This window comes from Podarcis bocagei, assembly GCF_964188305.1.
Source record: "Podarcis bocagei genome assembly, chromosome: 10".
Taxonomy (NCBI): Eukaryota; Metazoa; Chordata; class Lepidosauria; order Squamata; family Lacertidae; genus Podarcis; species Podarcis bocagei.
This window is the reverse complement of record NC_138135.1, coordinates 27,190,374-27,200,139: the sequence shown is the minus strand read 5'-3', so window position 1 is coordinate 27,200,139 and position 9,766 is coordinate 27,190,374. Positions and strand designations below refer to the sequence as shown.

The 9,766-nt window shown below is 43.6% G+C and overlaps 1 long non-coding RNA gene across 4 annotated transcripts in view; it reads left to right on the top strand.

Annotated features, from left to right (window-relative positions):
- The first annotated feature begins 593 nt into the window (after positions 1–593).
- The window catches only part of LOC308596941, a 158,567-nt gene continuing 149,394 nt past the window's right edge, over positions 594–9,766 (top strand). For 3 of the 4 annotated variants that reach the window (XR_014012733.1, XR_014012734.1, XR_014012735.1), the window contains exon 1: positions 594–1,132. This is a non-coding gene — a long non-coding RNA (uncharacterized lncRNA). Of the gene's footprint in view, positions 1,133–2,613; positions 2,681–9,766 lie in introns of all 4 variants that reach the window. The other variant, XR_014012736.1, reaches the window with a different exon arrangement.

Below are 9,766 nucleotides of genomic sequence, written 5' to 3'. Positions count from 1 at the left end.
TGGTACCTCGGGTTACATATGCATCAGGTTACATACGCTCCAGGTTACAGACTCCGCTAACCCAGAAATAGTGCTTCAGGTTAAGAACTTTGCTTCAGGATGAGAACAGAAATCGGGCTCGAGCGGCGCGGCAGCAGCAGGAGGCCCCATTAGCTAAAGTGGTGCTTCAGGTTAAGAACAGTTTCAGGTTAAGAATGGACCTCCGGAACGAATTAGGTACTTAACCTGAGGTACCACTGTAAAAGGGTGGCATTCTGAATTCCTTGGGCTCATATCCTGGCAAGTATGTTTACGAGCTCAGGCACAATCCTATGCAGAGGTACTTATTTATTATAACTGGGTTAACTATTGCACTTGGTAGTAAACCCCAGTGAAATCAGTGGGGCTCAATTCTGAGTGTGTGGGGGGGAACCACTGTGTCTACATTTGCTTAAGCGTGCTTACATCTCAGAATCTGTTTTGATGCATGTTTTCCAATTGCACGGTTTACTGAGGCTGTTGTCTCCTTCCTCCCCACCCCCCCGTTATACAAGATATATTTTTTTAAAAAAAATAATCAGCATTTTTAAAAGTGCCTTGGTAAAATGACACACACACACAGCTCTGAAGGTAGGAGAGATGCTATCCCCTTTGTCAAACCCCTTCCTCACCACGCTACCCCTCCAAGCGAGGCCCCTGGAGGAGCCAACCACAATTTTTTGGACTATCGGTTTATTGTGTGGTAGTGCAATATAGTAGGCTCTTTCTTCGACCGACCCCCCCCCCCCGTGTCCTTTCAGCATTTCAGCCGAAGCAGCTCCGCCGCGAGGGGTGTGCGGGGCTGACCCTGGGCATCTTCACCCTGAGCAATGTGCAAAAGCATCCCTCGCGCCCTGCGAGCCTCGCGGCCTTTGACGGCGGCGAGGCAGGAGCAATGCGAGCGCAGCCGGCTTCAGCTTCCAGCCGAGCTCGGCCTTCTCCCCGCCCGCTCCATGTTTCCCCCTCCCCGCCCTCCTCACAGCGCGAGAGGGAACAAAAAACAGGCCCTTCCCCGGCCGCTCCCGCTTAATCTCCCTCCACCCACCGGTTGCCCGGCCAACAAGCCAGACAAGCAGGTGATCCATTGACAGGGAGCAGATGGTCTCCCGCCGAGGTAAGCGAGGCCCAACAAAGAAACCATATTGATCATATTGCTCCTTTCCTATTCTTCGGATGCAGCGTCAGGGCTCGGGACGTTTTCTCACTCGAGCTCCCTCCTTCCCGCCGCGCCGCTGCCGGGCCTGCCTGCATCTCCCTCTCACAAACAGGGCGACGCTGCTCCGCCTCCCCCTTGGGCAGCGGAGAACCAAGCAAGGCCTTGAAGGGCTGCCTCAAGTGGAGCTGCAAATGGCGCGCTTCCTTCCTTCCCTCCTCTTTGCCTAGCGCGCCTACAGCACAAGGCCGGCTAAGTATTTTAGGCTCCTGAGGCAAAGCGCCCCACAAAATACTTCTTCCCTCATCCTGACAGGGAAAAACGCCACAACGGTTCAATCGCAAGGTGCTGTCCTTTCCACAGCTGTCAACTTTCAGATTTGAAAATACAGTGGTACCTCGGGTTACATACGCTTCAGGTTACAGACTCCGCTAACCCAGAAATAGTGCTTCAGGTTAAGAACTTTGCTTCAGGATGAGAACCAGAAATTGTGCAGTGGCGGCACAACGGCAGCAGGAGGCCCCATTAGCTAAAGTGGTGCTTCAGGTTAAGAACAGTTTCAGGTTAAGAATGGACCTCCGGAACGAATTAAGTACTTAACCTGAGGTACTACTGTAAGGGATCAGCAGCCTCACCTGTCCTGGGGACAGTCTACGAGATATCTAACAATCCGGGATAGCAGTGGGAAGCAGCGGGAAACGGCGCTGGAATAAGGGAATTTCCCGCAAAAAAAGGGAAGGTTGACAGCTATGGTCCTTTCATGGTACCCGAAAATCAACTGTTGACACACCATCAGGGCCAGATTTAGGTTTGATGAGGCCCTAAGCTACTGAAGGTAATGGGACCCTTTATGTGTCCAGCTGTCTTTTGTCAACAACAAATCGTCACTGGTTTTTGTGTTGAATATATGCTATATGGACCTAATAGGTATCTAAAGCCATTTGCACATGTTGCCATGCAACTAGTCCATGCAGAATGTAGGCACCCTATATATAGAAATGAGCAAACCAGTGATATTTTAGGGAGCAGGCTAGCAGGCGGGGCCCATTACTTACGTCATAGGAGCCTACACAACACAAAACACTGTTGCTGTATGTAGGTTTTATTTTATTTGTTTTTTATCTTTTATTTTGGAAATGTACATCCAGTTTTCCCCCCTTCAATTTTTTTGGGGAGCCCTCAAGAGAGTGGGGCCCTAAGCTATAGCTTATTTAGCTTATACGTAAATCCGGCACTGCACACCATACATCTAAACTGTAGTTTGTTAATGGGGTGCTGGGGTGGTGGCTCTGAGAGGGGCAAACTACAGTTCCCAAGATTCTTGGGGAGAGGGGCAAAAGTTGTGTGCTTTGGGTGTGCGGTGTGTATGCAGCCTCAGTTTCTGCCTAATGGCAGGGCCGGCTGCTTCACAGTTTAATGGATGTATTCCTCGCTTCCCACAGCCTAAGGAAATCTCGAAGTGACGGATCAGGGCAACTTCTGTTCCGTTAAGGATTTGATGCCCTTGAGGTAAGGAGAAGAAAGTCATACGCTTGGAGGTACCCTTCCATTCCGTCACATAAAACCACACTTGTGAAAAAGTGGGAGGGGAGGCCGTCATACATTTTGCTGCTTGAGATAGAGTAACAAATAGAAAACCTCACCCCTGTCATGGGTGTAGCCAAGGGGGGGACACAAGGGGGGCAGCTGCTCCCCCTAAATCAATACAAATCTGAGGTTCTGCACCCCCCTAACAAAAATCCTGGCTACTCCCATGACCCCTGTTGAGGTACATGGTACCCAGGACTGGCCAAATTATTTTGGCAGCTCTGCTTACTGGCACTGTAATAAATCAAATAGCTAACCATTTGCTGCCCTTTCATGGCACCCCAAGTTAGCTTCCTAAGGTGTCTGTCTTCTTCTGGCATGGTTCATAAAAGCTGAGCCAAAATATGGCTAAGTATGAAAGGTATAACTGGAGAGGAGATCATGGGCACTTTGTCCTCCCTCCTCTGCTTCTGCAAACTAAAGCATAGTTTGGCTTCACATGTCATCCAAAAACAGTCTCATACTTTATTTCCCCATGGCAAACTTTGGCTAAACCTTGTGCTTTGTTGGATGACACCCTGAGGGCTCATCTTTGTCCCACCGCTTTCCCCCATGGTTTAGTGCTGAAGTGGAACAAACAGCAACCACATTTTCTGTGGATTGCCGTTTGTTCCAATTTACTGCTAAAGAGCATGTTTTCCAGGGGAAAATGGCAGAGCAAAGGCAAAACAGCTCACACACATGCCTAGAAAGAATGAGACAAACAGAAAACCACTCAGAACCATGCTTTCTAGGCACAGGACAAGCAGAAGTGTGCATAAGCCCCAAGTCCCCCAACTTTTTTTTGGCCATAGACTGCTTGAAAATTGCTGAGGACTTTGGCTCTTAATGATTTTTCTGCCTGTTGTACCAACTATAATGTGCTGTGAAAGGTGCTATACAATTTTAAATTGTATTTTTACAGACAGGCCGTGGACCACCTGAATGAAACACTCTTAGACCACAGTTCGGGTCTTCTAATCTTTAAGCGCTAAGCTCATAGCAGCATAGCAGTAAGAGGACTAGGAGGGGAGCAAAGCAGTCACGTTTCTCTAGGAACCCACATGCTTTTTTGTTTCTGACGAACCATTGTTTGGCTTAATAGCACATATGATTCAGGTCTGTGTCTAATAATAGGGCGGACCCAGCTTTTTCCTCATCTTGGTGTTAGCTTTTCTTTCATCCCATATTACTCTTTAATGCTGCTGCTTTGGCATTCTATAAACCCTCTTTCTCATGACTGGCTCAAGACATTTTAGCACCATGAGTGGCATCATGGCAAAATTTGAGTGCGGTGTCCCAGGATCCTTTACAGTGTATCAGAGAGTGGCACAGGGTTCATAGGGACAGAATATCAGGAGCAAAACTGGCATAGCTCTGTGTATTTTAATTATTATGGTAATTCATATTCTACTGTTCAGAAAAATATTTAAGGCAACTTCCTGTGTAGACCTTCCTGAGTTATTCCAGGTAGTTTGATTCCAATGGAAGGTTGTGTGCCTGTGTGTTGGCAAATTGCAAGTCTTCAGACTGCTGCAAATTGCAGCCTGGGATGGGGGCATGATGGAAGGAGGGCTGTTCCTTTTCCTCTGTTGCATTTTCTTGCTATTTGAGTTTTAATAACACTAGATTGTGTGTATGTTTGGGATTTTCATTGAGAAAATGGCACAGGGGAATGTGTTAAGCCCTCTGCATGTGCACCATAGTCCCAATCCAAATGGGAACCCCACATTGCTTCAGTTTGCAAAAGGCTAAAGAGTGAGATGCATTCACACACATCTGTCTCATCTATTTTGGCCCTCAGACCCAATGCATTGAACCAAATATTTCTTTGTTAAAACATGCCCTCCTTGAGACAGAAGAAAGGAAAGCAAAATGGCCCTATAGATTATCTCCCTGCCCCCAATCACTTTATTCAAGTCTGGATGCTTATGAGGGATATTTGGAGGCTCTCCGACTGTACAGTCTTTCCCTCCTTCTCAACCATTTATCAGGACCGACTCAGTATTCACTGCTGTGTAGCAAATTGTGATGATACCAACAAGGAAAGCTTGAAAAATGGTTAGCTCTTGTTCACAATTTTGCGTCCTACTTTCATAGCTGTCACATAAATTCACCGCAAGCTTTGCGCTAAGACAAGAGAGAAGAATTTTTTAAAAAAGAAATAGTCTGAAAACAACAGTGACAAAACCCAAGGGCACAGTTTGCTACGGTGTCTGCACTTGTTTGCAGGTGGTTCTGGAAACCATAACTACAGTAGCTGCTTCTAGTGTTTTCACAAGTAGTTGCTGTATAGCTTTTAAGATAAATTTACTCTCCCTTCCCCCAGTCCATTTTACAGTAAATAAAAATGCCCCAAAGGCCTTTTATTTCCCTAAAAGGGTGAAATGTGTGTGTGCGTGCGCACCCCCTCCCCATACACACATGCAAGAAAGAAATGAAAAGAAACAGGTTCTGTGAATAAAGGCCAGACAATGCAGGGTCACAAAGCTGTCTCAACTAATGTCATAGTGGAGCTGCTGGGCCAGCTTACAGAGGACTGCTTGTTCCTTGATGTTTATGGTGATCGGTATAACGCATGTAACACTTTGCGAGTAGTTTTAGGACAAGTGGAAAAGAAAAGGTCTTTCACAATAACCTCTTTTCTGATGCATTTGGAGCATTATGTGCTCCCAAACACCTGTGGTTGACAAAGAAGGAGCTGGGCGAGACAAACATAAATAAATAAATAGAGGGAACAAGAGATTGTTTCGGTGTATGCAGCCCCTCTCTTCTGAGCACAACAGAGCTTTTAGCTTTAAAATGCTCCTTAAGTTAGTCTTTTATGAACTTCAGTAATGGACAGCAGCACAAGAAGCAGAGGGTAATTTAAAGTGATGGCAAAAGTTTTGTTCTGCAAAGGTATTTCAAAAGATAGAATGCTTTCATGCCATTTGAAAACATTTTCTCTGTGTTGTGCTTTGTTTTATTATTTACAACCAGGCCTAGCCACAAGTGCCTAGCAGTCTTTGTAGACTGAAGAATTTTGCAGCATAAACCACAACACTAGACTATTCCATGGAAAAGACTGGTTTGTAAAAGAAATACATACACAGAGGCACCCTTACTAGGAAGGATACTTCATTGATATCAGTGGTGCTTCTGAATAAACATGCATAGTATTGCACTGTTTGGGTGTAATAAACGTATCTGTCAATAAGTGTACTCAGTGATGCTTACTTCTGAGTAGATGTATAAGGGACCACACTGCTAGGCATCAGTTCCTATGTATGCATATCTAGAAGTATATTCACTTGAAAAAATGAGTGAGACCCACCTCAAAGTAAGGATGGAGAACAGAGAATAAATATATTTTACATATTACTATAGTAAGTTCTTTTTGGACAGACAAAGTTAGGAATACAGTAAATCCAGATTCAGATAGATTTAATGTAGTTGCACAACTAATATGCACTAGCAACCAAGCTTTATGGGTATGTTTAGCCTGGAAAAGAGAAGACTGAGAGGAGATATAGGCATCTTCAAATATCTTAAAGGCTGTCACATGGAAGATGGAGCAAACTTGTTTTCTCTTGCTCGGGGGGGGGGGGCAGGACTTGAACCAATGGCTGCAAGTTACAAGAAAGGAGAGTCCAAATAAACATCAGGTAAAGCTTTCTGATAGTAAGAATTGTTTGACAGTGGAACAGACTCCCTTCATTGGAGGTTTTTAAGCAGAGGTTGGGTGGCCATCTGTCCTGGATGCTTTAGTTGAGATTCTTGCATTGCAGGGGGTTGGACTAGATGACCCTTGGGGTGCTTTTCAACTCTACAGTTCTATGATTCAAAAGTCAGGGGTGATGGGAGTTGCAGTCCAGCCAGCAGCATTTTGAGTGTCACAGTTTCCCCACCCCTATCTAGACCAAAAATGGTTTTAACTATTATTGTTTCAGAAGGTAGATACATAAGGATAAATATCAGGTTTCCATGTAATAATTTCATATATTTCAAACATATTATTAGATTGTGAGAAATGGTTAAATAATTGTAATAAAGAAATATGATTTGATACTGCTTCATATATAACTATTCAGGAAAACACACATAATCTTCTTTACAATTTGCACAGCTAGAATGCTTTCTATTGAGATCAGGTTTATTTTCACCCTTCTGGGGCAGGGTAAGGTTTTATATCATGTCATTGACGTTGGTAGCATTAGAAATAAAGGGAAAATAAAGGGAAATTTAGCATGGAAACAGATGTTGTAATTTAGCATGGTATGGGGTCCAGTTTGGATTATTATATGGATTTTAAAAGCTGTGATTCAGGGCACTGGTTCCCAGAGTAAAATCATGCTGTTTAGGATTGTCTTGAAGGAGAATCCTCAATTTATGAAGGTCATAAAGGAAGGGATTATACAGATAGGTTTTCACAAAATATGTGATCTGAAGCTCATTGAAATCAGCAGGAGTTTTTAACTCCAGCTTTAAACAAATAATGAATTGAACCCCCAATGCATTATTTATATTAAAGTATACTTTTCTGAATCAGACTGTTAGCAAATCAGATGTTTTAACTAGGGGGCATCTCAAGCTCTTTCAAGATTGCAGGAAACGTAAAATATGTTTGCTTGAGAAGCTGAAGTAGAATTCAATGATGTCCAAACAAGAGATGGAAATATACTTATTATATACAGCATACATCCGTCACAATCCCCAACTAAATGCAATAAATAATAATAAAATAAATTGAAACAAAGCCTAAGTGAGAGACCTTGTGGGGTAGTGGTTAGTGTATGGGACAAAAGCCCTGAATTCTTAAGGAGTGTAGGATAAAGGTTGCCAGGGTGACAAATCTACAGAAAGTGGAAGAGGAAACTTAGTAATAAGAAATTACATGCAGATTTGGGAGAGTGTGCTCTAAGTCAGAGTTGGGCAATGTGGTACCCTCCAGAAATTGAACTACAACACTCCCCTTCAGCCCCAGCTAGCATCAGCAGTGGTCAGGGGTGTTGGAAGCTTTAGTCCAAAAGCGTTGAAGTGCAGATATTGACCATTCTGAAGGATAAAACAGTATCACTTAGTCTTTAAATGTTGAGTTGACTGCATTAGTACAGAGTAAAATATTAGGGAGTAGGGTAGCAGATTACTAGCTCTTTTGTTTAAGCTATGGCTTGTGAAGTCTGCACAGAAATGAAAGCTTAATCTGAGTCACAGCTCATAGGAAGCCGTCTTCTTTTTTTGGCAATCACTCATAGCTGAGTAAGATTGTCTTCCATAAACACGGTTTTTGGGTTTTTGGAAGACGCCTGTGCGTGAATTTGTTTTATGTGTGTCGATCAGTGCACGTTAACCAACACACAGTCTTTGCAGTAGGGCTCTGTTCCGATGGCATGATGTAGTCACGACAAACCAGTAGATTAAGCCGTCTTCTATCACACCATACACATGGTTTGGGCTGATTCATATGGGGAGAGGCAGTCCTTGAGGTATTATAGTTTTGAGCATCATAGGGCTTCAGAGGTCAATACTAGCACTGAATTGAGCCAGGAAGTTAATCAGTAGCCAGTGTGGTTGTCATAAAATCAGTGTGCTGTGTTCAGACCTTCTCATCACAGTCAGCAATCTGGCTGCTGAATTCTGCACTAGTTGTAGTTTTTGAACTATCTTCAAAAGCAGCCCAGTGTGTAATGCATTACAGTAATCTAACCTATAGGTTATCAGAGCATAGACAACTGAAGCTAGGTTATAGGGCTAGGAATCACCCTTGATTGAAACCCTGGAGAGACACTGTTAGTTAGCTAGGTGAACTGAAGCATAATGTAGCTTCCTAAAGTTCTGTATTGCATCTGCTGAGGTATATTCTGAATTAAGTTTCTCCAAATATGTCATTAACTAGCAGAACCAACATGCTCTGAAATCAGTGGAGCCCAGGCTGCTGTAGAGTAAATGAATAAAACTTGCAGCAGGCAGAAAAGAAGAGCCTTCAGCAATGTGTGATAGTGAGGTGCATGTGCTGGTAAAAGTTTTGGGGTTGTTACAAGCCTGTCTCTATCTCCCCATATGAAATGTTGGAGGGTATGCAATGATATCCTATCATGGACACAGCAGCTGACATTTTGGGCGGCTGGTTCCATGAGAGCAAAGCCACTGGTGTCTTCTACCCCTAATTTGACAAGTAAGTGAACAAACATTTCATACCTCAGAAGGCTGTGTTGTAGAATGTGGGATGGTTCTCCGCTCTCTGATGTTTCCCCTCAGTTACTTAGCAATGGCTAATCAAGATATGCACACACCATATTGTTTTACGTGTTTGACTAGGACCCTGACAGATAAATAGGAAGGGTAAATAGCAGGCCTCTCCGTGGTGGCTCAGTGTGGGCTGGCAGGGCTGACTGCTGCCAGACTTTGTTGTAGCTGCACAGAGGAAGCTGCAGCAAAAGCCTGCTGGGGCAAAGTGACCCAGGTCATTGGTATTTGTTTCTCATCTCTATAGAAAACAATTGTCCCCTCAATGGAAGACGGCTTTCTGAAATGATGTGGTTCCACAGGAGAGGAAGCAAGTTTGCTTCCACAGGAGTATAAAGACATGGATGTACACAAAAGCTTTAGAAGGCTTTAGAAACTACGGAATGCCATGCAAAATTTGGGGGATGGTGAATCTGGAAAATTATTTTTACAAATTTTTCTATTTGAAGCAGCAAATAATCTAATGATTATTGCTGTAGGACTTCCCTTGTAGGACTTCTGAAAACTGTCGTCATCCTTACTCTGGACATCCTTGGTGGTGGTGGCTGTTTCTTTTCATGCCTATTTGTGTCATGGTATAAACTTTCTTCGTTCCATACACCTTTCTAAAGCAGTCTAAAAACATGTTTCCCCATAGGAACTTAGTGTAAGAAATACCACTGTAGTGACTGTCTTCCTGCTCAATGTACTTAGCAAAATTAAGCTTTTAAACCAAATCACGTTAAGTTTTAAACACATAACTTATTTTCACACATTTGTTTGTATAGCATGGATGTGTGTTTGTATAGCGGAACTGTGCCT